The sequence below is a fragment of the Aegilops tauschii genome, chromosome 5 (assembly GCF_002575655.3).
Source record: "Aegilops tauschii subsp. strangulata cultivar AL8/78 chromosome 5, Aet v6.0, whole genome shotgun sequence".
Lineage (NCBI taxonomy): Eukaryota > Viridiplantae > Streptophyta > Magnoliopsida > Poales > Poaceae > Aegilops > Aegilops tauschii.
Window position 1 is genome coordinate 263028929 of NC_053039.3, and position 23717 is coordinate 263052645.

The window sequence follows — 23717 nt, forward strand, 5'->3', positions numbered from 1 at the left end:
CAGGTTTATGCGTAGATGTTATAATAGTCATACTGCTTACCAGCATATCATAATTTGATTTGGCGGTATTGTTGGATGAAGCGGCCTGGACCGACATTACGCGTACGCTTACGCGAGAGTGGTTCTACCGACGTGCTTCGCACACAGGTGGCTGGCGGGTGTCAGTTTCTCCAACTTTAGTTGAATCGAGTGTGGCTACGCCCGGTCCTTGATGAAGGTTAAAACAACACGTACTTGACGAAAAATCATTGTGGTTTTGATGCGTAGGTTCTTGCTCAGCCTGTAACAGCCACGTAAAACTTGCAACAACAAAGTAGAGGACGTCTAACTTGTTTTTGTAGGGCATGTTGTGATGTGATATGGTCAAGACATGATGCTAAATTTTATTTTATGAGATGATCGTGTTTTGTAACAGAGTTATCGGCAACTGGCATGAGCCATATGGTTGTCGCTTTATTGTATGAAATGCAATCGCCATGTAATTGCTTTACTTTATCACTAAGCAGTAGCGATAGTCGTATAAGCAATAGTTGGCGAGACGACAACGATGCTACGATGGAGATCAAGGTGTCGCGCCGGTGACGATGGTGATCATGATGATGCTTTGGAGATGGAGATCAAAGGCACAAGATGATGATGGCCATATCATATCACTTATATTGATTGCATGTGATGTTTATCCTTTATACATCTTATTTTGCTTAGTTTGACGGTAGCATTATAAGATGATCTCTCACTAATTTCAAGGTATAAGTGTTCTCCCTGAGTATGCACCGTTGCGAAAGTTCGTCGTGCCGAGACACCACGTGATGATCGGGTGTGATAAGCTCTACGTTCACATACAACGCGTGCAAGCCAGTTTTGCACACACAGAATACTCGGGTTAAACTTGACGAGCCTAGCATATGCAGATATGGCCTCGGAACACTGAGACCGAAAGGTCGAGAGTGAATCATATAGTAGATATGATCAACATAGTGATATTCACCATTGAAAACTACTCCATCTCACGTGATGACCGGACATGGTTTAGTTGATTTGGATCACGTGATCACTTAGATGATTAGAGGGATGTCTGTCTAAGTGGGAGTTCTTAAGTAATATGATTAATTGAACTTTAATTTATCATGAACTTAGTACTTGATAGTATTTTGCATGTCTTTGTTGTTGTAGATAGGTGGCCCGTGCTGTTGTTCCGTTGAATTTTAATGCGTTCCTAGAGAAAGCTAAGTTGAAAGATGATGGTAGCAACTACACAGACTGGGTCCATAACTTGAGGATTATCCTCATTGCTGCACAGAAGAATTACGTCCTGGAAGCACCGCTAGGTGCCAAACCTGCTGCAGGAGCAACGCCAGATGTTATGAACGTCTGGCAGAGCAAAGCTGATGACTACTTGATAGTTCAGTGTGCCATGCTTTACGGCTTAGAACCGGGACTTCAATGACGTTTTGAACGTCATGGAGCATATGAGATGTTCCAGGAGTTGAAGTTAATATTTCAAGCAAATGCCCGGATTGAGAGATATGAAGTCTCCAATAAGTTCTACCGCTGCAAGATGGAGGAGAATAGTTCTGTCAGTGAGCATATACTCAAAATGTCTGGGTATAACAATCACTTGATTCAACTGGGAGTTAATCTTCCTGATGATAGTGTCATTGACAGAATTCTTCAATCACTGCCACCAAGCTACAAGAGCTTCTTGATGAACTATAATATGCAAGGGATGGATAAGACAATTCCCAAGCTCTTCGCAATGCTAAAGGCAGCGGAGGTAGAAATCAAGAAGGAGCATCAAGTGTTGATGGTCAACAAGACCACCAGCTTCAAGAAAAAGGGTAAAGGGAAGAAGGGGAACTTCAAGAAGAACGGCAAGCAAGTTGCTTCTCAATTGAAGAAGCCCAAGTCTGGGCCTAAGCCTGAGACTGAGTGCTTCTACTGCAAAGGGACTGGTCACTGGAAGCGGAACTGCCCCAAGTATTTGGCGGATAAGAAGGACGGCAAGGTGAACAAAGGTATATGAGATATACATGTTATTGATGTGTACCTTACTAATGCTTGCAGTAGTGCCTGGGTATTTGATACTGGTTCTGTTGCCAATATTTGCAACTCGAAACAGGGACTACGGATTAAGCGAAGACTGGCTAAGGACGAGGTGACGATGCGCGTGGGAAATGGTTCCAAAGTCGATGTGATCGCGGTCGACACGCTACCTCTACATGTACCTTCGGGATTAGTTTTAGACCTGAATAATTGTTATTTGGTGCCAGTGTTAAGCATGAACATTATATCTGGCGAACCATGCCTCATGGGCAAGATGACTAAAACGCCGTTCTCCAGAACAATGGAGCGAGCAACAAATTTGTTGGAAATCATACATACTGATGTATGTGGACCGATGCATGTTGAGGCTCGCGGCGGGTATCGTTATTTTCCCACCTTCACAGATGATTTGAGCAGATATGGGTATATCTTCTTGATGAAGCATAAGTCTGAAACATTTGAAAAGTTCAAAGAATTTCAGAGTGAAGTGGAAAATCATCGTAACAAGAAAATAAAGTTTCTACAATCTGATCGTGGAGGAGAATATTTGAGTTACAAGTTTGGTCTTCATTTGAACCAATGCGGAATAGTTTCGCAACTCACGCCACCCGGGGGGTAAAAGAACCCACGGCATGGCTCCCACCCCACCTCCACCCACGCCGATAGGCTCTCCGGCGATCTCCCTCCCTAGCCACTAATCTCCCAAACCAATCCACTCATCCTCTCCGGCGTCTTCTCCTCTATACGAGGATCACCTTCTTGATGGATCAGGGTTTTGGTTCCACCCTTGGCTTGGATTTCTCCAAGGGGCTGGCTTTTGCAAATGAGATCTATAGATCTTGGGGCGTCTCGGTTCATCCTTCGGATGGCACGGGTTCTTTCATCATGGTGATCTCATTTAGTAGGCATGATTTCCGCCTTTCAGAGGATTCAGTGGCAGTAGCTCTTGAGGCCGCTATTGGTGGCTCGGCGATTAAGTTCATGGTTTCCAATATATGTGACAAGGTATTCTCCTTTCATGTTTCATGCAAAAAAGTTGGTCTTTACTTCTTGCTCTTCGATCTTTCGCTTGCGAGCATTTTAAGTGTTTCTTCCACCTTTGGGGCCATGGTGGTCCTAATTGGAGGCGTGAGGTCTTGGATTTGGAGAAAAGAATGTGATGCTGAATGGATTTTTGTTAGTCCTACCAAACGTCATGCCACAATGGGTATGATGGCCATGCATAAACCCCCTGTCAAATCTTCTTTGAAGTCTGACCCTAGTTGCAGGAAGAAACTTTCATTTGCCACGTTTCAGAACTATCCTGCTTGCAAAGGTTATCAATACCCTACCACGCAAACTTGCATTGACACTGTTCAGGATGCGGGTTATGTTCTTAATCCACGTGAGCGTGTTATTATTCATTCTCCTCCGACGCCGGAGCTCCGGTGGACGGTGGCTACTCCACCGATCTGTTTTGGTATGGTTCCTGCGCCATCCGCTCGAACTATGTCAATCACGCCTGAGCTAGTTCCTCAATCTTCGGAGCAACCGTTGGGCGGGTCTGGGATTTTTTCAAATCGCCACCTTCCTGACTCACCTGCAATTGATGGGCCGATTGTGCCATCTAGGGCCGTACCTGTCCAGCCTAGCCCACCTTCTGAGACATGCGCAATCTCACCAAGCCCAGTTGATGCCGAATCTCCCAATGCATGGCAAGTCAATCAGAATCATAACTTATCGCCCACCCGGATTTTGGGCCAGTCAGTTGATGATTTGGATGGATTTTCTTCTATGGTTGATGAAATTGCGTTTAATGTTTGGAAATGCCACAACTGCTTTTTTATGGCACATATCACCTCCAATTGCACCAATCAAACGCGTTGTCGCCGTTGTTTTCGGCCAGGCCACAGAGCAAAATCTTGCACAGGATCTGCACCGCCAGGAGGTTTTATGTGGGTCCCGCGCGTCATTGAGAGTCCACCTGACAGCCCACCACTGGTTTTACGGCTTGATGCCTCGAGTTCCCTCCAACCTATTGCTGCAGCCTGCCCATTGATACGTCCCGTCGACGAGTTACATCTAGCTTCGTCATCAAAGCCTACTTTGCCTCCACCTCCGCCACCCCCATTACCACCATCCCCTCCAGCTCCACCTCCGCCACCACCATTACCACCATCCCCCCAGCTCCACCGTCCGCCCCGTGACCGGATATGCCGCCACCTCCAATCACAACACCACCGTCATTGCCGCGCACGCCCTCATCAACTTCGCCAGAGATGGCCAACTTTGAGCTGGGCCCTCTGCCGTACGTGATGCCGGGCTTTGAGATCATTGATGGAGGGCCGCTCCGTCTGCCTCGCACCTTCTTCGCTCCAGCTGCTGCGCCTGACAGAAGGCATGAGGAGTATGCGATTGGCATCGTCGAGCCAGCACCGCTGCCAGAGGAGATTCAACTCCACCGTAACATGGTTAGTGACTTTGTTGTTAATCAGTTGGGGAGAGACGTTCTTGATGCTCAACCATGGATTCAGGGAGTCGGACTGTTCCGATTCCGTAGTGCAGTCTCTAGGCAAGTTATGGTGGATCATCCACCCTTTGATTTGGGCAACGATCGCTTTGTTCGTTTTATTCCGCATGATGAAGGGACCAATTATAGAGCTGTTCAGGGTTTTCGCCGTGGTTGGGTGATGCTTTTGGGTGTTCCCCTGGATTATCGTCGGCCGCAATATATTGCATATGTGATTAGCACTTTTGGACGTTTTCACTCTTGGCATCAGGCTGATCCTCTGATGGTGCGGACTCTGGCATATGTGTCCTTCGCTGCCCCCTCTATGGTTCCTCGAGGTGTGGTTTATCGGGAGTTCGGAGATTTCGGTGGTACTAGGGTTTCTTGGTCTGCTCCAGTTTATGTTCTGTCTGCGGATCTTGTGGATGTGTTGCCTGCAGATGAAGACCCAATGCCTTTCGATGGGAATCCACATCCCCTTCCTGGCCAGATGCACTTCAACAACCATAACTGGGTAATGCCGGAGTTTCCTGAGTTAGGATGGAATGATGTGCATCCTCCTGCTATTGGCAGTGACAATGAGCAGCATGATGCCATCCCTGACAATGCTGCAGCACCTGAGGAACCTGTCGAACCTGTTCAGTCTCAAGAGTCGATGGTGCTACAAGTTTTGATGATTCAGGCAATAATGACAATGGCCCTGCTGCTTTGCACAATGCTGACATTGTGCCCCTTCAACCACATGAAGCTCAACTACCAGCTCAGCAGGTTCTGCATATTGGTCAGGTTTTAACTATTTTTGGCCCAGTTCTGCCCCCACAGATGCAGTGGACACGTACCTTTTGTAAGTTCATGCAACACTTTGATTCGGCAGTCATCCCTCGGCCATTGCAGATGCCTCTGTTTACCTTCATCAAGCAATCTTGGAGCCACAACCTCTGTAATGGAAGTCTGGAGTTCAGTTTGTTGCCCCCTTCAACTGCTTCTGAGGTTGTCTGTCAGTTTTCACCTGTCAAGCGTCTAGTTGCTCGCGCACTCTACTTTGATGAGCCCTTTGAACTGACTGAACCTGTTTCAGAGAAGTTTCAGTTCTTCGCTATGCCTGTTATCAGCAACAAGAGAACTCGTAAATCTGCCTATGTTAGGCCGGTTCTGCTGGTTTCCCAAGTCCGTCGCAGTGCTCGGCTTAGCGCCTTGCGTGATGGATTCCGTCAGGCGCCTCCATGATCAATCAGCCCACAGTCTGTCAAGCGCTCTAAGAAGCGTAAAACCAGTGCCCGGCCTGCTCCGACTGCACCCTCTCTTGATGAACCAGTTGTGCCTCCTCCAACTGCAATTTCTGATCTTCAACGCATTGGCGCACGGCTGCGTGTTGCCCCTGAGAAAATCACGGTGGAGAAGCTTGTAGCTGATCCTTCTGAAGCCAACCCTACCAAGAGTTCTGATGATGAGTGAAGTCTGCCACAACATGGGTTGCTGGCGAACCTGTTTAATCGCCACTTATCTTTGCTTTTGTTATCCTCTGTTGAACTTTATGATGTTGTTTGGTGGATGTTGTAGGTCATTGCGTGACCTACTTTTGCTTTTATCCTCTTTAGTTTGTAATGAATCAGACAATCTTTAGAGACTGGAAGATATTGTGTTGGAATGTGTGTGGCCTTAACTCTGAAGCGCGGCAACTTGCAGTTAAGCAGAAGATAGATGAAAGTGGGTGCTCTATCGTCTGTTTGCAAGAAACTAAATGCATGCATATCGATCAGCGTTTTCTTAGTGTCAGAGTAAATGGCCACGGGTAGCCTAACCGACTCCCCCTGGCTCTTTTAAAATTATTAGGCCGATCGAGCCTTCAAGCATCCAAAGCACCGGGCCGCCTCCCCCTGGCCGGCTATCTCACAGGCCGACTACCGAAAGGTGACCCGGCCCCAAAAACCTTCCCGAAGAGAACCACAAGATGGCCGACTCCCGGAAGCCGGCCCCAAGGGGACCGACTCCCAGAAGCCGGCCCCAAGAAGACCGACTCCCAGAAGCCGGCCAAGACTGCACCCACATAACGGTGATGAGACGGAGCGTGGCTACAGTACAGCCTGCCACCCCCAAATCCCGGAGCACGCGTGGCCACAATGCGCCGTACGGTCGGCCATCCCCCGTCTGGCGCGACACTGTTGCCATGTTGACCATGACGCCACCCACGACAGGCGCCAGTACGGCCCGCGGGCGGCGGGCCCCATCAGCCAGAGAGATGCTCGAAGGCGGCCAAGCCTCCCCCAGTCGGCCTGGGGCGCAGCCGGCTCCCAATAGCCGGCTACCTCCCTCCCTCGAGGTATGTGTATCATTAAGGAGACAAGAGGTAAGGCTACAGTGAGAGCCCGCCAGGCGGCAGCACTGTAGCCATGCTTACCTCGACAAAGCCCTCGTCGTCAGGGGCGAGCCTACAGTAACCAGCCACCGACAAGACCACCAGGCGGTGGGGCCGGCCTGTCGGCCAAGAGGCCGGCAGCCGGCGGGCCCCAGCGGTCGGCAGAGAAGCCGGCGAATGCAGACACTGACGGCTAGGACCCGCGTCCAGCCGGATTACCATTGTACCCCTAGGGGGGTAGGCCTATATAAACCCCCAGGGCACCCATGCAAAGGGTTGATCTCTTAGAGTTTTAGAGACCAGATAGAGAGAAGAGGAGAGCTAGCCTTGCCCTTCTTCCTCCTCTAGCCAAACAGCTCAAGGAGCCACTTGTAGCTACTTGTGTTGATCTAGTGATCATGCGGAGACCCCGCAGAACAGGATTTGGTGTGTTATCTCCATGGAGAGCCCCGAACCTGGGTAAGATTCGCCGGCATGCATGTCTTCGCCTCATCCCGTTTCCAGGCACCGGCGATGTCTTACTGGCTCCCACAATGATAAGCCACCCGTTGGCATATGTCGCACCTACCACCTGACATTTGGCGCCCACCGTGGGGCCAGGTGCACCGTCGTTCGGAGACCTGTTCTGGACGGGAACCCTTTTCCTCCCCAGCGAGCGTAGCCAGCCCGGCACGCCCGATGGCGCTTGCCCCGATGCGCTGCAAGGCGTCGACAACGCCAGCGCGGCGAGCTGCCTCGCCGATCTTCTTGGCAAGGCTCGCATCTCCGACGAGCCTGCGTCCGACACGGGCACAGACTGCCCCGAGAGCCGCCTCGTCAGCCTCCTCGACCTGCTTCACGTCTCCAGCGAGCTTGTTGTGGACTTGGAGTCGGCCGGCTCCACCGACCCGATGCTTGTCGACTCCGACACGGCATCGCTTGACGCCTTCCCCACCAACGTGGTGATCATCGACGACCCTCTTCCTCGAGCCGACAGTGGCAGCAACGTTGTCACTAAGGTGCTGGTCATCAGCCATGGCGCCGTCTCAGGCGAGAACGCCCACGACGCCCTACAAGCGGTGCTGCACGACTTGTCCGTCCCCATCCCGGCTGACGCCGACGCCGAGACACTGGAGGCACGCTGCCTCGCCCTCGTCGCGGAGGGCCAGAAGATAGCATCCATGAGACGCCTCACCGAGGCTCACCAGCGCGAAGTCGACCGCGCCGCCTTCGGTACGCCGCCTCCTGGCGGGCCGAGCCGAGCCGGCTTCGTCAAGAAGCGCGGCACAGCCATCGCCAGCATGCTGGGAGCAGACCGCCCAGTCTACGCCACGCCACTCGAGAACCTGCGTGCCGCTCAGGCGGCCGTAGACGAGCTGAACAGGCTGGGGGCCGACGAGCTTCCCTACATGACTAGACGCATCCAGCAGCTGATCGACGCGGCCGCAGAGCGGCATGAAGCCAGCGCTCGCGCTGAAAGTCCTTTCCCATGCCGAGAGCACGGCGCAACATCCCGGACGCCGACTGCAGACGGCGCCCGCGCGAGAAAAGACAAGGAGTCGGCTGCTAGCCACAGTCGGACTCGGCTCACCATCCAGCGCGACGCGGAAGGCCACCCCCGAGCTGTGGAATGACGAGGCGATCCGCCTCCTCCCCCGCCTCGTGGGGAGAGATATCCCACCCCGCCGCCTGTTACGCATCCGACTCTTGGCGGCCGACTAGGCCACCACGAAGGAGTCGGCGAGAATGACGCCCGCCACCGGATCGACCGCCTAGCGCGATCCCTGGCGCTAGAGGAAGAAGATGATGTCGGCCCACCTTGCTTTGGCCCCCGCATCCGCGACGAGCCCTTTCCCAAAGGGTTCTCACTCCCAAGAGACACACCAAAATACAACGGCTCTGTGAAGCTGGAAGACTGGTCGATCGACTACTCCACCGCAGTCCGCATAGCGAACGGCAACAAGCGTGTTGCCGTGAAGTACATCCCGCTCATGCTTCAAGGCACGGCACGCACTTGGCTGAACATCCTCAAGCCCTACAGCATCAACAGCTGGCTAGACTTCATGGAAGTCTTCATCTGCAACTTCACTAGCACGTACAAGCGGCCTCCCAAGCCCCGACAGCTCTCCTTGTGTGTCCAAGGGACCAGCGAATCAACTCGCGACTACCTCACGCGTTGGGCCGAGCTCCGCAACTCCTGCGAAGGGGTGCACGAGGTTCAAGCCATAGAGTACTTCACCGCCGGGTGCCGACAGGGCACCCTCCTCAAGCACCGACTCCTCTGCGACGAGCCGACTACCCTCGACGAGCTGCTGATCATAGCAGACAAGTACTTCACGACCGACTCTTCAATGAAGACCGAGCTTCGAGTGGATGCCTCTGGAAAGGTGCTCGCTCCGGCTCCCAAGACGCCGGCTGGTGACTCCAACCGACGCCCTTACCAGAGCGACAACAAGCGCAAGGCCCCTATGCCGCCTTCCACCAGTCGGAAAGTAGCCACAGTCGAGGACGAACAACCTGAAGAGCGGCCCGCTCCCAAGAAGCAGAAGGGCGGCAGGCCGGCTTGGCAGCCGGCTTTCTCCTACGAGCAAACCCTTGATGCCCCCTGCAAGTTCCACAGCAGCGCAAAGCCGTCCAACTACACGACCCGGAAGTGCCATTGGCTCACGCGGATCTCCAAAGGCGAGGGGCTGGTGCCACCTCCACCTGCCGGCCCGCCGCCTCCAGCCCCTCAGCAGCCGGCTGTTCGACCAGTAGTCGGAGCCATTCAAGATGAGTTCCCAGACGAGCACGCCGCCTACATCGTCTTTACAAGCCAAATTGAAGACAAGCGCAGCCGGCGCCGACAACACCAAGAGGTCAACGCGGTCGCCTCCAACAACCCAGAGTTTATGCATTGGTCCGAGAGGCCTATCAGCTGGAGCCGGGCCGATCATCCAGAGGTGATGCCGTCTCCCGGCTCTTATGCATTGGTGTTGGACACCACCCTCGCGACAGAAAGGCGAGCTGCCCGTTTCTCCCGTGTACTGATTGACGGTGGAAGCAGCATCAACATACTGTACCGTGACACCATGGAGAAGCTGAACGTCAAGACGAAGCAACTCATGCCAAGTCGGACTGTGTTCCATGGCATCGTACCCGGCCTGTCCTGCTCAACAATTGGCAAGATCAAGATGGATGTTCTCTTCGGAGACAAGGATCACTTCCGCCGTGAAGCAATCTGGTTTGAAGTGGTGGATCTAGAGAGCCCCTACCATGCATTGCTTGGCCGACCTGCCCTGGCCAAGTTCATGGCTGTGCCCCACTACGCCTACCTCAAGATGATAGACTCCACAGCCGGATGCGAGCTGTTGAGTTTCTTGGATGCTTACTCAGGCTACCACCAGATCAAGTTGGATCCAGCCGACCGCCTGAAGACCGCCTTCATCACACCATTCGGAGCTTTCTGCTACCTGACTATGACATTCGGCTTGAGAAATGCCGGTGCCACTTTTCAGCGTTGCATGCAGAAATGCCTCCTCAAGCAGCTCAGCAGAAATGCCCACGTCTATGTAGACGATATTGTAGTGAAGACGGAGAAGCGCGGTACCCTGCTGGAAGACCTCAGACAAACATTTGCCAACCTGCGCTGGTTTCATATCAAGCTGAACCCTGAGAAATACGTGTTCGGAGTACCAGCCGGCTAGCTTCTAGGCTTTTTGGTCTCCGAACGCGGCATCGAGTGCAACCCAGTGAAGATCAAGGCCATAGAGAGAATGGAGATTCCTACCAAGCTATGAGACGTCCAGAAGTTTACCGGGTGCCTGGCCTCCCTAAACCGCTTCATCAGCCGGCTAGGAGAGAAGGCTCTCCCCTGTATCGACTCATGAAGAAGTCCACCCACTTCGAGTGGAACGACCAAGCAGACCAAGCTTTCCACGAGTTGAAGAAGATGCTGACCACGCCACCTGTCTTGGGGGCGCCGACTGAGAAAGAGCCCATGCTCCTTTACATTGCCGCGACTAGCCGAGTGGTCAGCACAGTGATTGTGGTCCAACGCCCAGAAGAAGGCCGGGCTCAGTTAGTCCAGAGGCCGGTGTATTATTTGAGCGAAGTACTGTCCACCTCAAAGCAAGACTACTCGCACTACCAGAAGATGTGCTATGGAGTATACTTCGCCGCCAAGAAGCTGAAGCCCTACTTTCAAGAGCATCCCATCACGGTCGTATGTACTGCCCCGCTTGCCGAGATCATAGGCAGCCGGGATGCATCCGGCCGGGTGGCTAAGTGGGCCATTGCGCTGGCTCCTTACACGATCTTCTACCATCTTCGCACCGCCATCAAGTCCCAAGCATTGTCCGACTTCCTTGTTGACTGGGCCGAGACCCAGTACCTATCGCCGGCTCCCGACTCCACTCATTGGCGGATGCACTTTGATGGATCCAAGATGCGCACCGGCTTGGGAGCCGGCATCGTACTCACCTCTCCCAAGGGCGACAAACTCAGATACACATTGCAAATTCATTTTGCCGCCTCCAACAATGTGGCCGAGTACGAGGCGCTCATACACGGGCTCCGGCTAGCCAAAGAGCTCGGCATCCGTCGCATCCTGTGCTATGGCGACTCGGATCTGGCAGTCCAACAATCATCCGGCGACTGGGACGCCAAGGATGCAAACATGGCGAGCTACCGATTCCTCGTTCAGCAAATCAGCGGATACTTTGAAGGATGCGAGTTCCTCCACGTGCCACGGGCCGACAACGAGCAAGCAGATGCCCTGGCACGGATCGGCTCCACCCGACAAGCTATACCAACCGGCATCTCTCTCCAACGCCTCCTCAAACCGTCTGTCAAGCCGTCTCCAGAATCAGACTCCATCTTCGTACCGCCTGCCCCTAATGCAGTCGGATCCAACTTGGGGAACCCAGCAGGTGGCTCGGGGACTGCCGTAGTCGCACTCGGCGCGGGGACTTCAGAACCCGGCCCGGGGACTGCAGCAGTCGGCCTGGGGACTGCAACGACACAACAGGCGATGGCCGACTCCAACCCTTCACCACCCAACCCACCCACCCTAGTCGCAGTAGCCGTATTGGCAATAGAAGAAGTCACAGCTCCATCATGGGCCCAACCCATCCTCAACTTCCTGGTAAACAGAGAGCTGCCGACTGACGAGATCTCGGCAAGACAAGTTCAACGCCGAGCCGGAGCATACACAATAATAAACAGAGAACTCGTTAAGCCCAGCGTCACTGGAGTCTTCTAGCGTTGCGTCGAGCCAGAGAAGGGCATAGCAATCCTCAAGGACATCCACCAAGGCGAATGCGGCCACCACGTTCACCACGGCCGTCCCACCACCCAGCGTCCACCCCGAGCTGGCGCTGACCGTCTCCAGATCCTGGGCCGACGAGCTAGAGCCCGCGGCTTTCTGCGGGTCCGGCGCCGAAGTCGCCTTCCCCGCACGCTGGCGCGATGGCGACTAGATCACCAGGTCCGTCCTTGCAGCTGGCTCGCCTCCAGCCGGTTGCACAGGTGGCGCGTTAGGCCGGCCGCCTTGGTCTGCCCCAGTCGGCAATGGCGGCGCCGCCTCCCTCTCCCGAACGACGACGTCGTCCTCCTCGCTCTCCATCCCCGGCAGGTCGCCACCGGCTTCCTCCGGCGGGGGCTCCGGGATCTCGGGCGCCACGGCACGCAGGGGGACGACAAACAAGGCCCCGGCCGCTGTCGCTGCGGCTGCAACCTCCGCCTGAGCCTTGGCCGCCGCGTCGGCTTGCGCCTACGCCGACTCCTCCGCCATCTCTTGCACCGCCTTGGCAGCGGCCGCCCTCAGCTCCTCCGCCTCCCTCTCCTCCCACGCCCCCCGTGCGTTCCGCTCCGTCGCCGCTTGAAGCTCGGCACGGGGGTCCACGCGGCGAGTGCTTGCGGATCCTCCCGCCGATCCAACCACGGAGGCGGCAGCGGTCCGCTCAAGAGAGAGCGGAGCCCTGTTTGATGAATCAAGACAAGGACTTAGAAGAAGAGTATCGACAAAAAAGAAGAAGGAATATGTGAGAAGAATCGACACTTACGCTGAAACCTTTTGTGGCTGCTTCACCACCTTGCGGAAGCGGGCCGCCTTCGCGGCTGCCTCGTCTCGCTTGGTCGCCGCCGCCATGCTCTTCGGCCTCTTCGGCCGACTGCCGAATAGGCTCGGCGTGGCCCGGCACTTCTGCGCGCCGCCTCGGGCAGCCGGCGCGGTAGACGAGCCCGCGCCATGGTCGGACGCCGGCTGGCGGCGCTGGACGATTTCCGCCTCATCATCATCCGGCCAGTCGTCGAAGCTGGCTCCAAGCCCGGAGCCGCCTACTTCGCCGCCTGCTTCGCCGCCTCTCCCCTCGGTGTTGTCGTCCATAGTGGCCGCCCCCAAGTCGGGGTCGTCCAAGTCATGCGCCGCCCGGTAGGGGAGAAATTGGCGCTCCGCCCCCACTACCCTGGCTGCCGGTCGTAGGAGAGGGCTCTGCCAAGACAAACCGATTGGTCAGAGTCGGCCAAGAGAAACTTGGTGACAAAAGTAAAGAAGAGAAGATAAAGAAAGCTTACCATAGGCGGGGGATGGGCACGGGAGTACGGCTCCTTGCCAAACTGCCACTCGTCGGTGAGCTTGCAGTTCGCGAGGTAGTTCATCATGAGAGCTACCTCGGAGTGAGGCATCTCCTTGGTGCACATCCGACTCGGATCGAGTTGGCCGCTCATTTGACAGATCAAATGAGGGCGGCCTTGGAGCGAGAGCACCCGGCGCACCACGAAGGCGGCCAGCAGGTCGGACCCGGTCAGGCCCTCCGATTGGATCATTACCCGGAGTCGGGCGACGGTGGCGGCTCCAGCCGGCGACAGCGTTCTGGCCCGATAGGACCACTGGGGCCGCCTCCCAGCCGGCGGGCCAGCTACATAAGCCGGCAAGTTGACGAAGTCGCCTTGCGGGGCGACGTTCTTCACGTAGAAGTAGGATTTCTGCCAGAGCTTCACCGACTGGATCAGCGTGATGGCAGGGAAGGGGTTGTCGGCTACCGGCCTCCGCACCGCGATGAAGGCGCCACTCTGAGCCGGCACGCCCTGCATGCGGGTGCCGAGCTTGGACTGGAAGAATTCCCCCCAGAGCTCGAGGGTGGGAAGGACGCCAAGGAAGCCCTCGCACAGAGTGACGAAGGCAGACAGCAGCACCATCGTGTTTGGAGTGAGGTGGTGCGGCTGGAGCTGGTAGAATTCGAGGAAGGAGCGGAAGAAGGCACTCGCAGGCAGGCCAAGGTCGCGCAGGAAGTGCGAGCGGAAGATTACCCGCTCGCCTTCCTCCGGTGCCGGCGAGATCTCCTTCTTCGGCGCAAGACGGACCCGCACCTGGTCCTCGCCGAGCAACCGTCGCGTCTTGCGGAGGAAATCGATGTGGTCCGCGTGGACATTGGAGCCGTCCTAGTCTCCGCCATGCAACATGACGGCAAGAAGCTGATGAGAAAGGGCGCAGCAATGACGAAACCACGGCCCCGCGGCGGCGAAGCTGCGGGGTAGTGCGAAGACTAGAGGGACGGTGCTGCGGCGAGGGGCTGCAACGATGGAGAGGAGGAAGAAGAAGATGGCGGAGCGAGGGTGAGCGTGCGAGCGCCTGCCGCTCCCCCTCCTGCCCCTATTTATAGCCTCGTGCGGTGAAGCCGAGGAGGCGAGGTGTGGGGGGGACGTGGGATTAACTGCTCCCACTCCCCCACGTCGCGCGATTACTGCACCGTAAGGACGTGCGGAAACTGCCGTTGGAAGGCGAATGGCCCATTTTGGGCCACAGAAGATCCACACCTAGGCCTAGGCGTGGAAGTGGTGGGCCCCGGCCTGCAGCGGCTCCCGTCGCACGCGTGGGCTGGCAGGCTTTTCCAGCCGTAGGGTGCCGCGTGGCACGCGGGCGGCAAGCGGCCGGCCCACAACCCGGCGTGCGCGCCAGCTGGCTCCCGCCTTCAGACTTCAAAACCTCGCCAAGACGGCACACCTAATTAAATGCCGGCTCCTAGTTGCTGACTCTTCAAGATAGGAAGCTGATTGAGCTTCTCATCCTTCTTTTAAACCTCGAAGCCCAACCAGCTTCGGGGACTACTGTCGGAGTAAATGGCCACGGGTAGCCTAACCGACTCCCCCTGGCTCTTTAAAAATTATCAGGCCGATCGAGCCTTCAAGCATCCAAAGCACCGGGCCGCCTCCCCCTGGCCGGCTATCTCACAGGCCGACTACCGGAAGGCGACCCGGCCCCAAAAACCTTCCCGAAGAGAACCACAAGATGGCCGACTCCCAGAAGCCGGCCCCAAGAAGACCGACTCCCAGAAGCCGGCCAAGACTGCACCCTCAAGGGCTGCACCCACATAACGGTGATGAGACGGAGCATGGCTACAGTACAGCCTGCCACCCCCGAATCCCGGCGCACGCATGGCCATAGTGCGCCGTACGGGTCGGCCATCCCCCGTCTGGCGCGACACTGTTGCCATGTTGACCATGACGCCACCCACGACAGGCGCCAATACGGCCCGCGGGCGGCGGGCCCCTTCAGCCAGAGAGATGCTCGAAGGCGGCCAAGCCTCCCCCAGTCGGCCTGGGGCGCAGCCGGCTCCCAATAGCCGGCTACCTCCCTCCCTCGAGGTATGTGTATCATTAAGGAGAGAAGACGAGGTAAGGCTACAGTGAGAGCCCGCTTGGCGACGGCACTGTAGCCATGCTTACCTCGACAAAGCCCTCGTCGTCAGGGGTGAGGCTACAGTAACCAGCCACCGACAAGACCACCAGGCGGTGGGGCCGGCCTGTCGGCCAAGAGGCCGGCAGCCGGCGGGCCCCAGCAGTCGGCAGAGAAGCCGGCGAATGCAGACACTGGCGGCTAGGACCCGCGTCTAGCCGGATTACCATTGTACCCCTAGGGGGTAGGCCTATATAAACCCCCAGGGCACCCATGCAAAGGGTTGATCTCTTAGAGTTTTAGAGACCAGATAGAGAGAAGAGGAGAGCTAGCCTTGCCCTTCTTCCTCCTCTAGCCAAACAACTCAAGGAGCCACTTGTAGCTACTTGTGTTGATCTAGTGATCATGCGGAGACCCCGCAGAGCAGGATTAGGGGTGTTATCTCAACGGAGAGCCCCGAACCTGGGTAAGATTCGCGGGCGTGCATGTCTTCGCCTCATCCTGTTTCCAGGCACCGACGATGTCTTACTGGCTCCCACAATGATAAGCCACCTGTTGGCATATGTCGCACCTACCACCCGACACATAGGAAATTTTGTCCTTGACGCTTTGATAATTTTGTGTATATGCCATCATCTAGTGCTTCTGGTGGTCTTCTGCTTATTTAAAATTCTTCTTTCTTCTCTGGAAATTAATTGAAGCTCATTCCTATGGCATCATTGTGGAATTTACATCCGCGCACACTTATGAAGTTTGGACATTGGTGTCAGTTTATGGTCCCTGCCAGAATCCTGCTCGCGATGACTTTGCTCAGTGGTTATGTAATCTGAACATACAATTTGATGAGAAATGGCTACTTCCTGGTGATTTTAACTTCATGCGTTCTTTGGAAAACCGTAATCTACCAGGGGGTTATGTTAATGACATATTTCTATTCAACGAAATTATTGGTCACCTAGGATTGGTGGAATTACCAATAAAAGGGAGATAGTTTACCTGGTCCAATATGCAAACAAATCCTCTTCTTAAGCATATTGATTGGTTTTTCACCACGGTATCTTGGACTTCAGATCACCCTAATACTATGGTCATGCCCCTTGCACGGACAACATCGGATCATGTACCCTGTGTGGTTTCTGTTGCCACTTCTATTCCGAAAGCCAAAGTCTTCCGATTTGAAAACTATTGGGTAAATCTCCCAGGTTTTGCTGAATGTGCTTCTGAAGTTTGGAGCATGCCTGTTCGGAGGTCTTCTACCGCTGGTACCATTTCGGCCAAATTTAAAGCTCTGCGTTATGCTCTTAAGAGGTGGCATGTAAGCCTTTCGAAAGTTAAAGCCCTAATTGCTGATTGCAACAAGGTGATCCTGCACTTTGATGGTTTGGAGGAACTTCGGGCGCTCACTTGGCCAGAGATAAATTTTCGAAAAATTGTTAAACTCCATCTTGAAGACATCCTTCGTTTGCAATTTATTTATTGGAAACAGCGCTGTACCATCAGATTCATCAAAGTGGGCGAGGAAAACACCAAAATTTTCCACGCCATGGCTATAGAACGATAGCGAAGAAATACCATCTCCTCCATTAAAAATGATGCAGGTGATGTGGTGACTGATCACCATCAGTTAGCTTCCATGTTTTGGTCTGATTTCAAGCAGCGCATGGGCCAAGCCAAGGGCATTCGCATGAGTTTTGACCTTGATAACCTCCTGACTAGAGTTGATGGGCTTGAGGCTTTATCCAGACCATTCACTGATGATGAAGTGGAGGAGGTAATTAAACATTTGCCGTCAGATCGTGCCCCTGGCCGGGATGGATTTACAGGCCTCTTTATGAATAGATGTTGGAGTGTTCTCAAGGCAGATTTTATGAATTTGGTTGCGGAATTTATGAGGGAAAATGCAGCCTGGAGTGTCTTAACACCTCTCTCATTGCCCTCATACCTAAGAAGTTAAACCCTGAGTTTGTTGGTGACTTTCGGCCAATCTCATTAACCAATACATGCCTTAAGTTCTTAACCAAGCTTTTGGCGAATCGATTGCAGAAAGTAATCCTCCAATGCATCCACCGAAACCAATATGGCTTCCTCAAGTGTCGTTCTATCCAGGACTGCCTTGCGTGGTGTTTTGAATACGTACACCAATGCAAAGCGTCAAAGAGGCCCATTGTTTTATTGAAGCTGGATTTCACTAAAGCGTTTGACACGATTGAACATGATGCCATTCTTAGAATACTTCAGTGCAAGGGCTTTGATGATCATTGGAATGGTTGGGTCAGTAGCCCTCTTTCATCAGGTTCTTCTGCGGTCCTTTTAAATGGAGTCCCTGGCCACCATTTTCAGTGCAAATGTGGAGTTCGTCAAGGTGATCCTTTATCGCCTCTTCTCTTTGTCATTGCGGTGGATCTTCTGCAATCTGTGGTGAATGACATGTGTAGCCGTAATATCCTCATCTTGCCAATCCCAACTAGGTCTAATTATTGTTCAGTATGCGGATGACACACTGATAGTTTTGCCTGCTGTTGACAGCCAATTGATTGCTCTCAAGGATATGTTACAGAATTTTGCTGAGTCCACGGGTTTGCGTGTCAACTTCAGTAAATCCTCCCTCATCCCAATGAACATGTCTGAGGAAGAAGGAATTCGTATTCATGCTTTACTTGGATGCTCTGTTGGCTCAATGCCCATCACGTATCTTGGTTTACCCATGGGCACCTCTAGGCTGACCATTTATGATCTGTTGCCTCTTGTTGATCGCATTGAGAGAAGGGTATCAGCAACTTCTTGTCTCCTCAATCAAGGTAGTAGGCTTCAACTTCTGCAGTCAGCCCTCACATCCATGCCCATTTACTTTCTCTGCTCCTTATCTATACCGCAAGGTATCCTCAAGCAGATTGAAAGGATTGAAAGACAGTGTCTTTGGAGAGGAAATAGTGAAACTCCTAAACAATCCCTAGCTGCATGGGATTTGGTTTGTAGGCCAAAGAAGTATGGCGGGCTGGGAGTCACTCATTTGGGAGTGCAAAATGAAGCTCTTCTGATCAAGCATCTGTTCAAGTTCTTCAATAAGAAAGATGTTCCATGGGTTAATCTTATTTGGGATTCCTATTATCATTCGTCAGCTCCACAAGTTACTCAGCTTTGTGGCTCTTTTTGGTGGCGTGATGTGCTGAAGTTGTATGACAAGTTTTGTTTGCTTGCCACACCATAAGTGCATGCAGGGGACAATGTGGTTTTCTGGCTTGATCGCTGGCAAATTGACAACAGAATGATTGCTCTTAAGGATCGTTTCCCTAGACTTCATTCATTTGCCATTAATGATATGATAACAGTCAAGGACTATTTTTCTTACGAGTCGTCTGTTGAAGGTTTTCATCTACCTTTTTCTTCGGAGGCATATCTGGAACTATCTCAGCTTCAGACTTTGTTGCAACCCATCAGCTTGAATCCAGATGAGAAGGATGTTTGGAAATGGCCATCTAAATCTGGGCAGTATCAATCTAAGCTTGTCGGATGTGGGGTTCCGGCAAACCCTTAAGGTTCGTACACTGGGGTGCGCGCGAAGTCTGTCCCTCCTACCGATCTATGCTCTAGCTCGCTAGGATCTCGCGGACGAACTCGACGAACTTGCAACACAGAAAGACACGAGGTTTATACTGGTTCGGGCCACCGTTGTGGTGTAATACCCTACTCTAGTGTGGTGGTGGTGGCTTGCCTCTTGGGCTGATGATGAACATTACAAGGGAAGAACAGCCTCCTGAGGTTGGGGTGTTCTTGTGCTTGTGTAGTTGAGGATGATCTGAACCAGTTCGGGATTAGTTGCCTCCTACTGTGGTGGCTAGTCCTATTTATAGAGGCCTTGGTCATCTTCCCAAATATTGAGCGGGAAGGGAGCCAACAACAGCGGGCAAATTTGAAGTGGGGACAGCTAGTACAAGCTATTCTGACAAAAGCGGTCTTCGCCTGCGAAAAGCTCTGGGGTGACGCCGTCTTGGGCTCCACGATGAACTCCGCCTTGCCGTCCTCCTGGTCTTGGTCTCGTTGCACCAATATGGCAACCTTTGCCTGATGCCTCGGTACTCTTCGCCTGCGCTGGCCTCCTTAGCACCGAAGTGGAAATAGGGACGCTGCGCGCACTGGCGCCCGCCTGGCACCCGCCTGGTACCGTTCGTCATGGCTCACGTCACGAGAGCCTCGTGAGGTTTGCCTTGCCTTGATATCTCCGCTCCTCGTGAGCCTGCCTGGCTAGGCCACTCTAGAGGAGGTCTTGCGTTGTCCGCCTCGCGAGGCTTGGACCCTCGCGAGGGTCTTGGGTGCCTTGTTGACGAAGATGGGCCGTACGGCCTGCTGCTTGGCCACGCTGTGGGCCGCAGGCAGGAAAGTCTGGGGACCCCCATTCCCAGAACGCTGACAGTAGCCCCCGGGCCCAAGGTGCGCTCAGGATTGGCTTCGCGGCGAAGCCAAGGGTCAAGTTCGGAGCACCGCGGGCCCCAATAGGCCTGCGGCCTCGGTCGACGCGTGGCGGGTGATTGGACGTGGGCGTCTCCGCTTCCCCATGCTGCCTCGGCAACTGCTTGCCCTGACAAAGGCTGGCGCGGGTAGTTCTTTCCTTCATTGCCTCTTCCTTGCCTCGCTCCAGATCCCCTTTCTCGCTCTTTGCCGCCGCTATCTCCAGATCTGCTCCATCCTTGCTCTGCATCTGCCGCCCATGGCACCACGCAAGGTCAAGACTTCCTCAGCACCAGCTTGGTATGAGCCAGCCCTCGAGGCGCCCACCGTCACGGAGAAGAGCCTCGCCTCCGTGCGCCTGCTGACAGCGGGCGAGAGCAATGAGTGGGGGAAGACGGAGCTCCGGCTTGCGTCCGACGAGCTAGAGCCTGAGGGGAGCACCTTCTTCCCCTTCTTCTCGAGCAGCGTCGCCGTCGGGTTGGTTCCTCCCTTCTCTGATTTCTTTTATGAAGTCCTCGACCACTACGGGCTGCAGGCGTTGCATCTCCATCCCAACTCTGTCCTCCTCCTGTCCATCTTTGCCTAATATTGTGAGGCGTACCTGGGCATTATGCCGTCCATGGTGCTCCTTCGCCATTTCTTCTTCCTCCGCGTCAGCGGCGAGCGCACCTCCGGGTGCGCTAATTTCGTTGCATGCGGCAAGGCCAACTCGATCTCGAGCACCGGGAAGAGGGCCGACAACATCCGATCCAAATGGGTCATGATGGATGCCCAGCACGCCGACCCGCGTCTGGCGTTGCCAACAGCAGTGCCCCCTCCCAACGGGGGGGTGGCCCAAGGCGGAGCTTGTCGACGAGCGGGCATCGTTGGTGTTGGGGCAGATGATGACCGACCTGAAGACGGGCAACGCGAGGGCGGCCAAGGTAACGGGGGCGATGCTCCTGAGGGAGTTCTTGACGCTGCGGGTTGCCCCACTCCAGGCGCGCGCGTGCCCCCTCTGGGAGCTTGAAGAAAAGGAGAACAAGACCCGCCTGAGGCCAGGGGACCTGCCTGGCGATGAATTGGACGCCGTCCTGCGCCTCATAGTTGGGGACAACCAGGAGTACCTGCCTAGCGCTTTCGTTCCCCTGTTCCAATGCAGGGACCGGGAGGAATTTGTCGCCTCCAGGCCGACCTTTGATGCGCGCAGGCTGGTGCCGCCAACGCTTCCGGGAGTTCCTACGGTGCAGAAACCGGTGGAGGTGTCTTCTGGTGAGTCCTACAGAGAGGGAGAAGAGGAGGAGGACTCGGAGAAGACCCTGGAAGAGGTGGGGGAGACTTCCCCCCTGAGCAAGGCCGAGATTCTCCGCGCCCTTCCTGATGATGCTGAGGCTGACGCCTTCCAAGGGGAGAGGGAGTAACCCCTCATCCCGACGAAGGGTAGGTCGTCGCTGGTAGCCCGTGGTGCCTCCCCCGCCCTGGCACCTCCTGGGGCGGGCTCCGGTTCTGTCTCTACTCCGCCTGGCGCTGCCGGAGCCCGAACGCCTGCTCCTCAGGTCTCGAAGCTGTCAGGCTTCAAGGTTCCCAAGCGGTCAGTGGAATATATCGCAGTGGATCGGTAAGTGTCTTAAGCTTCGCCTTGTCCTTGTTTGTACTCGTTGTTTCCTGATACTCGCCCCTGGTTGATCAGGCCGTCATCTTCGGCGAAGAGGAGGAAGGAAGACGCAGCGGCCGTGCCTCCCGCTGAGAAAGGAGGCAAAAGTGCCCGCATCTCCCTGGCCCGGTGGTCCTCGCGGGGCCAAGAGGAGCATCACCGCGTGGAGTCAGCCCCCATGGCCCCGCTGGCTCCGGAGGTACCGGTACTTGGCGCGGCTGACGAGGTCCCAGCTGCTCCGGAACCCGCGGTCTCCCAAGCCCTGATGACGGTGTCGCTTCCTCCCACTGCTGCATCTCCACTCCCTGGTCCTTCTGCTCCTGCTACCGTCTTGGAGCGTGCCCTTTCGGAGATGACCCAGCTGCAGGCAGATGTCCTGAGCGCGGACCCGCGCCTGGTGGCCGGGCGTCTGGAGTTGGCCTCTGGCTGGCTTCACTCCGACCTGGCAGTTCGCGCGGAGCTGGGCCAGGCTGCTGCGGCTTCCGAGAAGGAGAAACAAGGAGCTTCCAATGCTTCAGCCGATCGTGAGGCGGCGCTAAAAGACGCCAAGGCCGCCCGTGACCACTGCCAAGTGCTGGAGGACGAGCTGCAGAGCCTGCGCGACCGGCACGCCGAAGAGGTACGCTGCCGCCAAGCGAAGGAGGAGGAGATGAAGGCCCGGGAGAAGGCCGTCAAGAACCGTGATGCTGAGTTGGCGGAGCTGGGGAAGAAGCAGGCCACCGAGCGCAACTGGTTGGAAGAGTTGGAGCGGAAGATGGGGACGAGGGAGGCCGATCTTGATGCCAAGGCGCGAGTCCTGGCCGAAGACCACGTGGCCTTTGCCGATCTTGAGAAGAGGTCTCGCAAGGCGCTGAAGACGCTCTACGAGCACGGCCTGGAGAAGCCTCTGGACACCGACGAGGACGGCCCCGCCCAGCTGCTTCCTCTCGTGGTGAAGGCGCTTGAGGAGCTCGTTGATGGTCTCGGTCCCATGGTGGAGGCAGAAGCTCGCGTCCTGTCTTCAGCTGCGCTGACTCGCGTCTTTAGCCACCTGCACCTTCGCGACCCCAATGCTTGCCTTGATGAGCTGCTGGAGCCTGTAGCTGAAGATCAATATGAGGCGGCTGCCGCGGCTGTGCAGGATCAGGTGGGGGCCTTGCTGAGGAGGTTCCGCGGCTTTGTCTCCGCTCCTCTGTCCGACGTCGTCGACCTTGCGGCTAGTGGTGAAGACAAAACCGCTCACGAGGGAGCGCCTTCCGCAGGCGACGGCGACGTCTAGAGGTGACCCGCGGCCATTCTTCCCGTTCCGTTCCTGCGACATGTATCAGGCCTCGTGGCAGCGTTTAGACTTTTTTATTTGGTATTGTGAGGACAATATGCTTGTAATATTTGCTTCGAGATTTCGCGATTTCCCTCCTATTTGCTTTGCGTTCTGCGTCGGCAGAGCCCGGCCCCGCGCATACCTCAACCGACATTGGGCCGACCGGAGACCAGGATGGACCAAGGAGTAAGGGGCTATGTGACCAGTTAGGCTTCTGAGTCGCGATGCTCAGGAGTCCCCCTTGACACGCAAACAGCATATAGGGAGAGTTCGTGGGGGTAGACTAATGTTCTACGTCGGCGGGGCCCGGCCCTGCGCATACCTCAACCGCCATTGGGCCGACCGGAGACCAGGACGGACCAAGGAGTGAGGGGCTACGTGACCACTTAGGCTCCTGAGTCGCGATGCTTAGGAGTCCCCCTTGATGTGCAAACAATTCCCATACCTGCCCTCGCCGAGGCCTCGGGAGGGGCGCGCGATGCCCAGGTCCGGGGGACCTGGTTAGGTGGCGTGCGCTTGGGCGTGACCCGAGCGCAGCCCCCGTGCCCAGCCCCCATGCGCGGCTTTCCCGAGGGGAGGCATTGCGGTAAGGCTGGGCGCTGAGCTCTGGGCTCCCTGAGGTTGGCACGGCCGTGGGGTCGCCCTCAGTTGTTTATCACCAGCGCGGAGCATAGTGCTTCCGCTTGTGCACGGGCATAGCCACTCCTCGGCAGTGTCGACAGCCAGCGCGGAGCATTGTGCTTCCACTTGGGCATGGGATGGGGGTCCCCCTCCGGGAGGAGCCCCCGGGGCGTGTACAGCCCCGCCCTGACACGT